This window comes from Anser brachyrhynchus (genome assembly GCF_964034855.1).
Source record: "Anser brachyrhynchus genome assembly, chromosome: 10".
Lineage (NCBI taxonomy): Eukaryota > Metazoa > Chordata > Aves > Anseriformes > Anatidae > Anser > Anser brachyrhynchus.
Genome location: NC_137705.1, coordinates 18,726,114 through 18,741,703, shown reverse-complemented (window position 1 = coordinate 18,741,703; position 15,590 = coordinate 18,726,114). Strand labels below are relative to the sequence as shown.

Below are 15,590 nucleotides of genomic sequence, written 5' to 3'. Positions count from 1 at the left end.
AGACTCCACGTGATTTGAGAACAGGTTTCATCTTGATTTTTCCCCATCCTGTACAACGCTCACCTTGATGCTTCTACTGGGGACAGCGTCCTCTGACCTTTCATCTCCAGCTTTCTACATCAATTAGATAAAAGTATCGACTGCTGTTGTGGGGCTTGGGAAAACTTCCTTCTTGTGAGACATGGCTGGCACTGTGCCCCATCATAGATGATGAAGTAGAAGAAGCTCCTACTTAGCACTTTTTTTTTTTTTTGGGGGGGGGGAAGGGGCAGGGGGGACACGACATGACACTAGCCACCCCTCTGTCCCTCATACACCCCAGTTCCCTTAGCCTGGCCAATGTTTTCCTCGGCCTGCCCAATGCTTTTAAAGAGAACGACATCACAACTACATCAAAAAGTGCTGAAACATTCAGAGCAGTAATTGCAATTACTGTTTGCATCCCCCTCAAAAAGCACAGCACAATATAGTTCTCCAGTGTGTCATTAGCCAAATCCAGAACCGCAGCCTTCAGAAGACCACGCTAACAGGTTTTGTGTTTGATTCCTGCTACTTCCCAAACAGGAATAAATCTTTTGCTTCTCAGAAGTTTGAGCATTTCAGGTAGTCACTCAGACTACCTAAACACACTAATGCTTGCCCAAGGTAACAGGGATCATCTTGTGGGCAAAACTGGGCTCCTCTTCTGAGGCTGGATTGAGACCCCATTGAAACTTTGACCTCCTCGCCCGCATGTCTTTGAGTCCGAGGTGCAGGCAGCTCCAGGAGAGCAGTAACACATGTGCAGTTTGCCAGCACCACCTACCGATGAAGATACAGAACTGAGAGTGTTGCTTTTGGCCAAGGGAGGCCGTGCAGGGCAAGGATCATCAGAGTGTTCTAGTGCTTCCACCAAATCCCGTACTAGAGGAGATATTTTTGTTATTATTTATTTTGGCATTTACATTTGGGTTGAGCATCTGCCAGAGATTCCAAGTAATGAGAAAGGCTGTGCACTGATGACGGGTAGAAAAAGCCATCCAAACCAAAAGCCAACAAATAAACCAACATTATATGTATACGGGTGATAATAAGGGAGAAACTCATCCTCAGAACCGGCACTCCAGGAAGTCTCCGAACCAGACAGCCGATCGCTCCCTAGTACCCACAAACGGGCTCTGCCAGTGAGTGCTGGGCTGCCCTTGCTCTTCCAGCCCCATCAGGCTCCAGGGAGCTCTGGGTATGCATTAAAGGCTCTGCTGAATAAAGGGAGTAACTTGGTCCAGTGTAAGAGTCCGTGACAAAGACAATTGAGAGGGTTAGTTAGAAAATCTTCAGGAGTAAAGCAAAGAAACTGGGAGTTCGAGAGTCCTGGAAGAAGGTGCCCAGATCCATTTCAATACTACTGTAATGCTGAATGTGGGGCTGAAACTTCACCAGACAGCCAAGAAAGTGTGCACGTGTGTGTAGAGGGTGAGAGGGCTTTGGCAGACAGCCTGGTGTTTTAATATTAGAAGAGATTGGAGGCTTTGGTTTAAAAAATCACTTCCTCACAGAGCACAGCTTTGGGCAAGCTCCCCATTACACACACTACAAGCATTCAGCAGCGGAGGCTCATTTTCGGGGGGTGGAGGTGGAGACAGGCCAATTCGCCTCTGTCCTGCCCTACCACTGCTGATGCCATTATCCCATTTGGAGATCATGCTGGAGACTTTAATGCCAGTGGTGTCAGGGCACAGACATTTTTCCTTATATGGTGATACAACAAACCAGAATCAGACAGTGGAAAATTGATTTCATTCCATAGGCTTGAAAGTATGGTTTTCCCCATGTTATGAAAAACATTTTTTCCCCAAGCTTAAGAAATTTTAATAACAAACAACGACAGTAGGAGTAGCCCCTAGCCTCCAACCAACCCCCTTTGTACACTGTATTACTTTACAAACCAGGACTTACATACAACAACCCAGAACAAAAGTAAGCACTATGGCAGTAAGGATACTTGGTACACACCCTCTCATCTGATTAGACAATATTTCACATCACTGGGATTTAAATTCAAAATTATTTTGACACAGAATAGGACAGATATTTACGTGAGCTCTGTGGGTTGGCTTGGGCAAAAGGAAGACAAATTATAGTTGGCAGCCAGCAGAGCAGGTAGGACATTTGCAATGCGATGTTTTGCCTGGTGGGAAGAAGATGGAGAGGTCCTTTAAATCAGTCTTTGCTCCTACAGTTGCTTCATGCTAATGCTGAGTGTGCTAGGAAGGGCAGGGTAGCTTCCCACTGCATTCCCCAGTGCACAATAGAGCTTCCTTGACTTCAGTTACTAGGGTTGCTCAACCAAGAGGAGAAAGCCCTCTGAAACAGGGTGGGTTTTGGATACCATCTGGTTGTCCTGCATCACCACCACGTTAGAGAAGAATGACTTGAGAGAGCCAAGCACACATAGCAGCCAAAGTAATAAGCATAGCCAGGGAAACCAGGACAAAGAGAGTGCCACAATTAACAAAAGCATTTCTCTCTCTCCTGGCCTGCATAAAATTGGATTTGAAAAGTTTAGAACTGGTTGCATAAAATAAAAGTGCACAGCAAATATTACTATCATCTTTCACCAGTGATATCAAAAGGCTAAAAAAGATCAGTTCAGACTCGCACACAGCCAGCTGGAAACCCCGGCCCCCTGAACTGATGAACCTCTGTTGTGTTCAGAGCTCACCGCCCCTCCGCTCCAATCCATCGTGTGCCTCCGTCCCTGGAGAGCAGCAGCTCTGAGGGCTCCACACAAGGCAAGCCTAGGGCAGCTCCAAACAATAAATTCTGAAGAAATGCGGTTATATAAAATGCCACATTGTCTTCATGAAACACCGAAGGTATTATTGCTCTAACCTCAGCGGGACTCCCATTGAGCCCAATGCAGCCAGGAGTTATTGGCACTCACATTTCTTTGTATTTAGCAATCAAGTCAAGAGAACACTATACATACACCAAGTCTCATCACAAAACATACACCCCACGTCAGCAACGTCCTGGAGCACGTGAAATTAGAATGAAATATAGGAAGTATAAAGAGGAGTACTGAGCTCACTGGACATCCGTTCTGAGATGTCCACAAGGAGAGCTTTGTTCGACTGTTCTTTCAAAGTAGGGACACTGTTTGGAAGCACATAGTGCACACCAGGCGATACACCACACGTGCTGTTATACCACATACACACAGCAAAAACCGTGATGCATTGAAGAACACTCCCACTAACTTCTAGTGGTACTATAGATATCTCTTAGAAATCTGTCCCTTTGAACTGGAACCTCTACAACATGTAGGAAGTGTGAGCTGTATGTAGATAACCTATGCATCTCCCTACTCTTTCTTAACTATTTATATAGTACATATTTGCTTTGTTGAGGTATTTCAGAAAGCTATGCACATTTAAATATGAAATGGAGATCCATGAAAGCTGCCACATCTGCAGGTGGTGTAAACTGTTGTATCACCGTCCAGCTGAGAGAAGGCAAGCTGTGTGCTGGAGAGTCTTCAGAAGGTATACAGAAGCATAAAAGATGCACAAAAAATGACTTACTGCACCAAAAACATTTTATGAACGATACGGTTTGGCTGGGGAAAAAAATGTATGAAGATTTGGTTAAATAGAACATCATGAAACAAGCTGAGTAAGGAGTACTTACAGTGCATTTAGGAGGCATACAAGCACATCCCGTGCATCAGACTCTCTCTTCCACCCCCCCCGCCAGTCACCTCTGCTTCAAGAAAGTTACCCAAAAGTGCTGCTTGGGCTGGAGGTTTGTCTGGTTTTTAAACCCAGTACCACAACTTAAACAAATATTGTCACATCACCTACCTGATGTACCAAGTATAGTCATCCCAGCAACAAGAGGCAGGGCTGGCTAAAAAAAAAACACAAAAACTTTTGAAGATAGAAACGGAGCTCTAAACAAATTGATAGGAATGAAGCTAAAGCAATACGTTTGAAGAAAGTAGCTCTGAACTCTCTTAAACTGCTAAAGATTGGTCCAGCTTGCATCTTGCAGCGGGATTTAACATGGGGGGAGGAAAGGTGGAAGCAGCAATAGGTTCTTTCCCTTGCCCGTTTGTCAACACAGGTACTTACAAAGATTTTGCCCCTACTGAAAAAATGTAGACATCTAATCCCTCCAGCTCTAAGACATGCCATGGAGACTCATCTACTTGCTCCCAGTTCTAGCTACCCTTAACAGAATAACTTTCCTGTCTTTCTGGATCCCTGGCAAAGCCTGTGAGTGAAGGAGAGCAATGAAAGCTTCCTAATTATGTTTTCTTGCCTGTTCTCCATGTGTGCCAGCACTCATCTGTCTCTCAAGGGACACACACATCCGCACAAGAATGCAAAGCAACGATAAGGGATGGCACATATATCTGTGACTTGAAGACAGCCACACCACCAGGAAGAAGTAAAACCAGCAAGTTTTCAATTTTCTGATCTTCCCATGCAAGAATAGCTCAGACTTTCAAAAGGAAAGATGAAAAACAAAAGCTAAACAACATCACCAGCACTGCTCACATTTCTGTGGCATACAGAGCTCCCTGCTGAGATGATCTGTGTAATTTTGAGCCCAAACCGTGAGCATTTAATTCTCCTAGTCCAACTTCAGTTCAGCACTGAGTCTTACTTCATCTTCAGAGTGCACAGAGCTCTCCTGGTGTGAAACTCTCCCTTGATGTAACACATACTGAGCTCTAATGTGCAGAAGCAGCCTGTATGCCATTTTGCTACCAGGACATATCATGGTCGGATCCTAAAATAAGCACATAGCCCTTAACCCTCCACAAACATGCTTCATATTTCTCGCTCATTCCTCCCTTCAGAAAGAAATGCAGCATAACGAGAAGCGATGGCCTTGCAAGCCCAAAGCAAGGGTCTTTTTGTTGGGGGGGGGGGGGGGGGGGGGGGAGGGGGGAGGTGGGGATTTCTGTTGTTGTTCTCATCAGAGTAAAGATAAACGAAAACATTCTTATACTACAAGTGCAAAACTATCCTGACACCCTTGGGAGCCTGCTTAACAAATGGCAGTGTTTCCTTATAAGCCTGTAGCGATCCTGCAGGTATCTTCCCACCGAGACCCTGCGCAGTTTTACTTTAAAACAGACAACTGATCCTGGAGGGAGGCGCAAGAAGACATAAGCTTTTCTCGTCATCACGGAATGATACCAGAACTGAGCAACTGCTGATCAGTCTCTTACAAAGCTCTTGTGCTGACTAACATTACTTCCCTGTCAATCCCACCGCTTTTAGCACGGCTGTGGGTAGTTAAATATTTGGGCGTGCTATTGCTCAGCTCACAGTAGCACTATCTGCCCCTGCTTCTCAGTAGTAAGCCAAAGGCCAGGCTTTGAACAGATTTTTGGCATTTACAAACAGAACCAAGTGGCCCTCACAATCTGGGGAACGTACTTGGTTAGACATTTTCTGTGATCCCTACCTTACTGAAGGTGGCATTTTCTGTTTCCTTTGTCATGTTTCTTTGGAATAATTTCATTATCACAGTCTCTTATCTTCTTCTAGGCTGACTACCATAACAAAATACAACCACCACAACCACACCTCCACTTCCAGCTTCTCCACAGTTCCACCTTCAAGAAGATCTATCTGATCTTTTGTAGAGCAGGGTAATAATCTTACTGCTGTATAACAGTGGTTTTGTGCATTATTTTCACATCAGTATCATTTTTTTTTGCCCTAATTAATATTTAGGAAGCTTTACGCAAACACAAGGCCTTCCCTCGAAGCCCACACTGGCTTTCAGTGCAGAAAACATAACTGCTAGGGAACATGGAGCAGCTCGAAAAGGGGCAGGAGTGGTGTCACTCAGCACCCTGGTTGATGCTCGGAAGATGGCTTCCAGCATCCCCATACACACACCCAAGAAAACAAACAAACAACCCCATATATCGGGTCCCTCTTGGTCACAGAAGCAAACCACGCACAGGTCCAGTGGGGCAGTGAGTTTATTGTCCTGCTCCAAACCACAGAGATCACAGACACACAGCAACCGCCCGTCACAGGACCAGCTCCCTTTGCACCCCTCTTTTTTCTGCCCTCCTTCTGGGCTGGGCAGAGCCGAGCCTGCCTGGGAGCCCCGAGCCCAGGGCCGCGTGGGGACCTGGGCACGCAGCAGCGCAGGCCGCCAGGACGGGGAAAAGCAGCAGCAAGCGGACCAAGAAGGTAAAGTCACTTGCCCAAGCAATAGGCTGGAGCAGAATTTACAGCAGCCTTTCTCCGAGCGCAAGCACAACCCCCTAGCCTTCAATAACAGCATCGTTGCACTTTTCTAACAGCCTCTTCTTTTTTCCAGCATACACAAAGGATTGTGTGTGAAAGGATTGTGTGACTGCCTGCCTTGTGAAGGCAAATAGAAACATATAAAGGCTCCAGAAAAGCAATGCAGCTTGCCTCTCTCTCTCTCTCTCTCTATATATATATATATATATTTATACATATATATAAAATCTCAGTGTAATTAACTGGAGGTAGCATTTGTTATTTCATTTTTACCAACCTGGTAAATCCTAAATTGTTCTTCCCAAAGAAGAGAATATCCTGATCTGCTGTAGCCCCACCTGCTGGCAGGTAGCCTTCCACTTCCAAATCTCCTTCACCGTTTGCAATGTAAACGAAGGGTTTCATTCACACAACCGACAAGAGCCACAAAGGCGACAACCACATTACCTTCAACTCTGAAAGAGTAGCTACAGGCGTGCAGTGGCTACACCCCGCAGGCAGGAAGGCATCGCAGGCGGCAGCCAGGCCTTGGTGCCATCTTCCCACGCTGCCAGGCAGCCCCAGGGCCAGGCCTGAAGGGAGAAGGGGAGCAGCAGCCTGGAGCCCGCCGAGCAGCCACCCCGGGGGAGCTGGACGAGGTCTGGGGGCTGCCAGGCAGGTGGATGGGGGGCAGACGGGTGGATGGAGCAGTCGTGCAGGGCTGCTGGAAGGGCAGCACCGCACGAGTTGGACCAGAGCAGGGCAGCACCCCCCTGGCGAGGCCACGAGCTGTTCAAGCGACTCCTTTAGAAGTGGCTGGGTACCTGCCGTCTGCCTAGGCTGGGGGACCCAGGTGAGAAGAGGTAACTGCATGGGGCTGGTCTGCCGTGACGGTGCCTCGGGGCTCAGGCCAAGTCTGCCCCGGGCAGTCCTTGGGTTACAAATATTGATAGAAGCCTACAAAAACTGGCACGCTGCCTATTTCCCTGGCAACTGCTACATGCCCAAAGACATACATATTTCTTTTAATGAAAACACAATACTAAACACTTTGCCTTCCTTCTGTATGTGCTGAACAAGACTCTTGGGATGGAGGCTTGTTTGAGGTCTGCAAACACATCCCATCTGTCACTATGTTAATTTTTTTTCTTTGAAGCATTGTTGTTTTGGGCAAGAATAGTCAAACATGTTGATCTACATGCCAGAGCACATCAGAAAGAGCATCATTCAACCCTGAAGCTTCCCATATGTAATACATGCACAGACTATCGATCACCACCCTGATATTGATTACTCAAGCCCACTGCTGAAGGGGGGAGTTGCAGCAAAGGCGATAGGATTGCAAGCTGCATGCCCTGACCGAGTTTGCAAAACCCAAAGGGACAGGATCTGGTACAAACATCCTGAATTTGACTAAGTGCACACTGTCCCTAAGCCTATAAAAAGTTTTCCATGTAATTCCCATTGCCAAATCAGAACAAATTTAGAGAGATACCATCTTAAACTGGACATCTACTCCAAAGAGGCTACTGTTAATGAGTGGAAAGACATTTCTTCACAAATAAAGAGTGTTTGTTCTTATTAGTCTATGATTCTTTTTAGGAGCCTGAAAAAAAAAAAAAAAGGTTTCATTTTTGTTTCACTATGAAACCAAAAGGACTAGAAAAAATCAAAGATAAGCCACAAAATTTCAAAAGCTGATGCTTAATGAAGTGTCAGACTTTATGCAAGAAAAAAAAAACAACACATTGCGTTTTCGTCCTAGATGCTTCCCTTGGTTTGTTTTCTTCTTCTTCTTCCACCTCCAGTTTCTAAATGTTGGGACATCTGGGTTTGTTTTCAATCTGAAAATAGTGCCTAAAAGCCTCATGCCCAAGTTCTTCACAGGATGACATCTTGGCACATCTAAGATCAGATTTTCTCCATGCGACTGGGCAAGTCACTTCAGATGCATCCAGAGTGGTATGTTGTCTAAAACTTAGAGAGAGCCACCCAGAAGACAGGATCCACAGAGCTCCATGCATCAGGTTCAGGGTAGAAATACATTTTGACAAACAAAGGTAACAGTCTGCATTTTTAAATCTGTAGATGCCATCCTCGTGCAAGCCAAGCTTCCTGTAATTTACATCACTTCATTGCAATTCCTATTTTTTCCCCCCAAAAAAACACAAAAACTCTTATCCAATTTTAGCAGCCACACTCAACATAGGACTGAACTTCCCCAAGCCTGGTGGAGAGGAGGCAGCTATGGCAGATGCTCTTATTTCCTAGTTTACGAGCCTATTGACTGACAAAAGCAGCTGCCAGCACTGCTAATTCAAAGTGATTCTAATTTTGGTGCTGCCTCTAGATTTTAGATCATGGCTTATTTTAAATAGCCCTATTTTCATCCTAAAATAAATAAATAAAAAAATTACATTTGATTCTTACATGTAGTTGTACTGCAAACCATGCCAAAAAAAAAAAAAAGTTGCAGGCACATGCATGTGTTAATGCAGTTAAGCCTCTTTCAGAAAAAAAAAAAAAAAAAACAAAACTAGAGGAAACATCCTTTTTGCAGGATAGGAGGTGGGAAGTGATAGAATGAAAAGACCTAAATCTAAGGTTAGCCTTTTCAAATGCAGCTCCAAGCTGAAGCCACACTTTCTTTCCGTTCTTTTTTTCTTTGATCTCCAAACTTCAATTCAAACCTTTAATTTTAAATGGGATTTCATTCTGAACTCAAAGCTATTTAAATGGAAACAAGAAATTCTCCACTCTCCCCTCCTGCCAAATCATGAATTTGAGGCTGCAATACTAAGGTGCCTGGTAAATCCATAAAACTTTCTGGCTTGGAGCGATAAGGACAATCAGGAAGCTCACTGAAGGTAGGAGATAAATGGAACAATTCGCTTTCATTTCACTTAAACTTTTTTTTTTTTTTTTTTAAGATAAACTTGAGAATCTGCAAGCAAAAACCTGTTGTTGCTAACTGATGGCTCAATGGAGTTATAACAGCAACAGGAGAAGGTTTCACACCCGTCCGAAGTGATTTTAAGCTTACTTTGTAAGCCTGTCAACACAAACATTGAGTCAGACTGTACTCTAAAAAACTGGCTGAACAAAACACAAACACATTTTGTGTTCTTTGCATCTACATGCCTAAGTCCTGGTTCCCTTAATAACAGTAGGGCAGCATCTCAGGCTCAACTTTCTGTAGCTAAATATCCCTTAAGACAAAAAAACCCTTCTCTTATATTCTCCATATGCTCATGGTAGCAGGTCTTCTACGCAAGATACCGGGGGATCGTATTTGGATTTGGCCAGGTACCACTGTTCTGACTAAGGTGATAATCCTAGCCAGCTTTTAACACAGGATTATTTTGAAAATGTTTCCAGTAGGGACTACGTGTATACTATAACCCAATCACTGTAACTTAGGTTTTACCTGTTTCTAGCTTTCTAACTGCTAAGAAGCTTCAGAGCTTTGCTGTTTTGGTCAGCAGAAACAAATTTAGCAATCTCCTTGGGCATCCCCTGTGCACTCACTAATCTCTCCTTGTTTTCTAGGGCAGAGTTGGGACTACTAAGAACGGCTAGCTGTCACACAGCCAGTCAGCCGAAATAGAAGACCAAATACCCATTTTACTTACTGCAGTATAAACATAGGTCGTGTTCTACCTCATGAAAGAATTGATTCTTAAATAAATTTAAAAAAAAAGATTTATTTACAAAATTTATTAAACTTACCATGATATATCCACATAACAACACTGACATTACTTGGAACCGAAAGCCAGCTGATAGGGTCGGGAAGCCAGGTAACAACAGATGTTGCTTTCTGTTGTGAATCAAAGCCTGCTATTATTTATCATCAGACAGGACGACAGGACACTATCTGGTGAACATCCACTTACCAAGGAGAGCACAGGACAGTTTGGAACTAAACGGTTGGACTCGATGACCCTTGTGGGTCCCTTCCAGCTCAGGATATTCTTTGATTCTGTAAAGACTAATGATGCAAGGCAAAAGCTACAGAGTGTCTGGGACAGTTTTCCCCTCAAATGTTGTGTCCCAGAACTAGTACCCGTCAGTTTGGCTTGAAAGAACTGTTCATGCCACACTTGCCCAGTAATTAACTGGGGTAATTAAGATGATCAGGAGTCCAGACCCATGAGCAGACCAAGTAGAAAACCTGCATGTCCCATACAAAATAAGCTATCTGTGTAGGCTAAGTGACAGGTTCCTTCTTCACAAGGGCCAGGCAAATAGGCTATTCTGAGACACTGGAGGTGCTAGAGAAGCCTTGTTAGTAAAACATCAGGCCTTGTCAAAAATAAAATGTTAAATTTTCAGTTTCAATCCACTGCCGGTTTATGTTCTAAGTGGAGAGCTGTTCATTCAAAGGCAGGAATCTAATTCTTGACTATCAGTCAGTACAAGACAATTTTCCTTGATATCTAGGGGTACGAAGACATCTTTCAGTATGAAGTCCAAGCTAGAGTCTTGGAAGGCAAACACCTTTCTTGAGGAGGGAAAGGAGGGGGTTATCAGTTTTGTTTTCCTTTGAATAAGCCATCTGAGCAAATACAACACAGGTGGGAGAGATGATTTACTTTTTTTTTTTTTTTACCCTCCAAACTTGTTTTTATTCTCCATAGGGACTTTGACATGCTTGAGAGGTGGACCTGTGCAAACCTCATGAAATTCCACAAGGCCAAGTGTAAGGTCTTGCAACTGGGGCTGGCAATCCCAAGCACAAATACAGGCTGGGCAGAGAATGGACTGGGAGAAACCCTGAGGAGAAGGCGTTGGGAGTGTTAGTTGATGAAGAACTCACCATCAGCCAGCAATGTGCACTTGCAGCCCAGAAAGCCACCCATATCCTGGGCTGCACCAAAAGCAGCGTGGCCAGCAGGGTGAAGGAGGGGATTGTTCCCCTCTGCTCTGCTCTTGTGAAACCTCACCTGGAGCCTGTGTTCAGCTCTGGGGCCCCAAGGAGGCACAAGAAGGACATGTAAGTATTATAATGAGTCCAGAGGAGGCCACGAGGATGATCAAGGGGCTGGAGCACCTCTCCTGTGGTGACAGGCTGAGGGATTTGGGGTTGTTCAGCCTGGAGAAGAGAAGGCTCTGGGGAGACCTTACAGCGGCCTGCCAGTGCCTAAAGGGGGCTGCAGGAAAGCTGGGTAGGGACTCTGTGTCAGGGGGTGTAGTGATAGGACAAGGGGTAATGGGTTTAAACAAACAAAAAAAAAAAAGGTGGATTTAGATTAGCTGTAAGGAAGAAATCCTTCACTCAGAGGGCGGTGAGGCCCTGGCCCAGGCTGCCCAGAGGAGCTGTGGCTGCCCCATCCCTGGCAGTGCCCAAGGCCAGGCTGGATGGGGCTGGGGGCAGCCTGGGCTGGGGGGCACTGCCCATGGCAGGGGTTGGGACTGGGTGGGCTTTGGGGCCTCTTCCAATCCAAACCATTCTGTAACTCTAGCTTCACAAAATCTGCAGGCAAAAATCATAGATCTTTTCTGAAGTTATGCACTCAATCAGGTTAAAAAGGAAAAAAAAAAGTGTTTTCATATCAGGTAAGTGCACACGCGGCTTACCTTGTTCTCAGGAAGGATGAGCCTGTACCAGTCAGCAAGATTGTCAGCTTTATTTCTGTCTACCTGACCTGAACAGCAGCACATGAAGAAATACTTTTTTCAGCCCCACACTTTGGGATTTGAACATTCATACTGATACCACTTTAATCCCATCTGACTGTCTAGAGGAAAAAAAAATGCGTTTAATTATACCAGTCAAAATCTTATTTGCTGCAGCAAATAATTCGGTGTGTCTTTTTTTCCTTTAGGAAACTGCCTCCTGCCCACCACCTCTCTCAGCCTTTTACATCCTTACAGTTGCAAGGTTTGTAGCACTTGCCAAGGGTGAAGGAATCTAATTTGCTAATTCAATCATCATTTGCAAACTAATGACTGTAAGCATGTATAAAAACTATATTAAAATATCTGGAACACAAGCTACGTTGATGAATACATTCCCAGAGTAAATAAAGTCACCTTTCCACTGAAGCAAATAAAACCAGTGCATATTTTAGGTTCAAGAATTTAGTCCCTTTCTGAACAATAGTCCTATTATAAATAAAATTAACAGTAACAAACATGGCTCAAACCTCTTCCCTAGCTGGACTGCTCCAAGAACTCCAGCTACAGCCAAAATTTTGGTTTGAGCCAATAATCAACCACCCCACCCCACGCGCTTACAAAAGGAGTAGGAATATGGCCGACCTACCTTCTTCTCGATCGGTGGAGTCTACTTCAGATTCTCTCAAGAATCAACGTTTTTCTCTGTTTCTCTAAAATTACTCAAGCCCCATGAATGCTAATACAGCTAAAAGAGCCTATATGGATGGGATCGGGGCAGAGAGAGGGGGAACCCCCAAAACAAACAAACAACTGACACCACAAACCAAATCCAAAAGATACCCCAATGTGAACCATCACCCACAATCCTGTAGTACTCACTTCTAGGTTTTAATGCCACCTTGAGTCAGGTCCATAACTGGTATTTAAGCACACAATGACCCCAAAACCAGCAGGAATTCAATTTCAGGTGTGATCCTTAAGTACATGCAGAAATTAATCCAGTCATAACCCCACCTGTAACATATGCTTGTCACCAAGCTCTGCTCTGAGCTGGCAGAGAGGACCTTCACTGGAAGAAGTCATGCATAGAGGTACTACAGAGCACATTTCTGGTATTCATGCACTAACAAATGACCCCTAATTTCAGTGCATCCAAATTGGATTATTGTGCCAGGATCTCTCAAGTGAAGATCTGAGAAAGGTGTCCTCAGGCAATCACAGATGCAATAACACACTCTTAATTTGAGAAAACAGCCTGAAAATTGGGACACTTGTTTTCTTGCCAATCAAGTATTCTCAGCTGCTTATGGATAAGAGATGAGGAATGCTATTGATCAGCACGTTTCCAGTCTCCTGAAGTTATTTAGGTTGGATTACAGAATCACAGAATGGCCGAGGTTGGAAGGGACCTCCGAAGATCATCTAGTCCAATCCCCTGCCAGGCAGGGTCACCTAGAGCATGTTGTGCAGGATGGCATCCAGGCGGGTTTTGAAGATCTCCAGAGAAGGAGACTCCACAGCCTCTCTGGGCATCCTGTCCTGGTGCTCTGTCACCTCCCAGTAAAGAAGTGCCCTCTCATATTCAGCCAGAACCTCCTGTGCTTCAGTTTGTGCCCATTGCCTCTTGCCCTGTCGCTGGACACAAGTGAAAAGAGATCGGCTCCAGCGTCTTGACACCCTCCCCTCAGATATTGATACACGTGGATGAGGTCTCCCCTCAGTCTCCTCTTTTCCAGGCTAAACAGGCCCAGCTCTCTCAGCCTGTCCTCGTACGACAGGTGCTTCAGTCTTCTAGTCATCTTCATAGCCCTCCTCTGGCCTCGCTCCAGCAGCTCCATGTCCCTCTTGTCCTGGGGAGCCCAGAACTGCACACAATGCTCCCGGTGGGGCCTCACCAGGGCTGAGCAGAGAGGCAGGATCACCTCCCTTGACCTGCTGGCAAGACTTCCTAAGGCACCCCAGGATCCCGTTGGCCTTCTTGGCCACAAGGCCACGTTGCTGGCTCACGGTCAGCCTGCTGCCCACCAGGACTCCCAGGTCCCTCTCTGCAGAGCTGCTCTCCAGCAGGTCACCCCCAGCCTGTACTGGGGCTTGGGGTGATTCCTCCTGAGGTGCAGGACCCTGCACTTGCCCTTGTTGAACTTCTTGAGGTTCCTCTCAGCCCAGCCCTGCAGCTTGTCGAGGTCCCTCTGAATGGCAGCACAGCCCCCTGGGGTATCAGCCACTCCTCCCAGCTTTGTGTCATCAGCAAACTTGCTGAGCGTGCACTCAGGATTAGCATCTATCCCTCTGCTCCCATGTCCTCGTACACATTCTGCTCCACACTTTCCTTCAAATATTCCACTTAATCCTGCCATAGGGGCTCCTCAGGATCACTGCATCCCACGTCACTTCATGTCTTAGTACTGTCCAGTCAACCTTTCAAAGTAGATACAGATTTCTAGGTAAAATGTGGAACAGATCTTAGAAAAGCACGTATTTTCCTCACTGGATCAAATTATGGAAATAACGGTTTTTGCACAATGCCTATGAGTTCTCTTACCAGCAATAAACCTTTGTTTGAATATAACATGCAAAAGCTTTTAATCATTTAAAAGCCATATATGATTGTCTGTCTACTTTACAGCAATATAAACAGACTCAGGAAGATAGATGGCCACAACCATCTAAAAGAACCATGGAAGGGCTGATGTTGAAAGATATCTAGATGTCACCTGGTCTGACTCCCTGCTCAAGCAGAGATACCTGGAGCCACTTACCCAGGACCAACAGGAACCACTCAACCTGCAACTGGAACCTTCATGGAGGCTGTATCTTGCTCTACACCATAAAGACTTCCACACAAGTCAAAACACATTTTCTAGAACTTGATGATAGACGGTTGAGTGGCTGTAAGCATGCCAAAGTGCAACTGCTTTGCACATAGAGGTCGATCAGTCTACGACAGATAACATTCAAGTTTTCAAAGGTCAGTAATTTTGTTGACTATGAACTTCAAAAGAATAAACTTATAAAACACATCTCTTTCCTCTCACAAAAAGCAAGCGCAATTTGTAGAATCCAAAAGATTTGTCTCACCAAGTTCCATTTATTTGAATGACCACTTTAATAGCAATTGGGCATCCAGACTCTTGGGCAGCTTTTAGCATCGAATGTCTCTGTGGTAGGCTAACCTCCCCAGGTGGCCAGGTGCCCGCCTCACAAACCCAACGCACTTGGCCGCACAGGACTTCCCTCTTCACCTGTGGAGCTTGATCACAGGAGGGGTAGGAGAGAAGTAATCCAAAAACTTAAACAAGTAGAAGCTTTATCCAGAATGGACCTGGAGGGATCCTGAATGACAAAACCAGCTAATCCCAGCTCTGGGTACAGGCTTCAAACGCAAAGCAGAAAGACTCTGCTTTTGTTTCAACTATTGCAATCATCATTTCTGCTTTTCTAGCATATAATGCTGCATTTATTTTATGTAGCTACATAAAATTAGTTCAGAGCAGACTAAAGTCCAGATGACACCATTGCAAATTCTTCACTCTGGCACAGACGAGGCAAACTCAGGGTGCTACTGGCAATAATCCTACAAATCCTACATACCACATAACTCAGCACGAGCCACAGAAAACGGCGACGCTAATATATGCGGTCCAGCATCAAGACAGTTAAAATAGCTCTGCAAAACAAAACCAAATCCTATCTCAGCCACCGGATGCAGCCCGGTTAAATAAGCTCATC

General features: G+C 45.1%; 1 protein-coding gene across 5 annotated transcripts in view; it reads right to left on the bottom strand.

Annotated features, from left to right (window-relative positions):
- Window positions 1-15,590, bottom strand: part of SLC6A1 (solute carrier family 6 member 1) — a 60,712-nt gene that overhangs the window by 20,878 nt on the left and 24,244 nt on the right. The window contains exon 2 of one of the 5 annotated variants that reach the window (XM_080606750.1): window positions 3,843-3,888. The exons of the other annotated variants lie outside the window; for them this stretch is intronic. The gene's annotated coding sequence lies outside the window, so the exon portion shown is untranslated. The remainder of the gene's footprint in view (window positions 1-3,842; window positions 3,889-15,590) is intronic. 5 annotated transcript variants of the gene reach the window in all.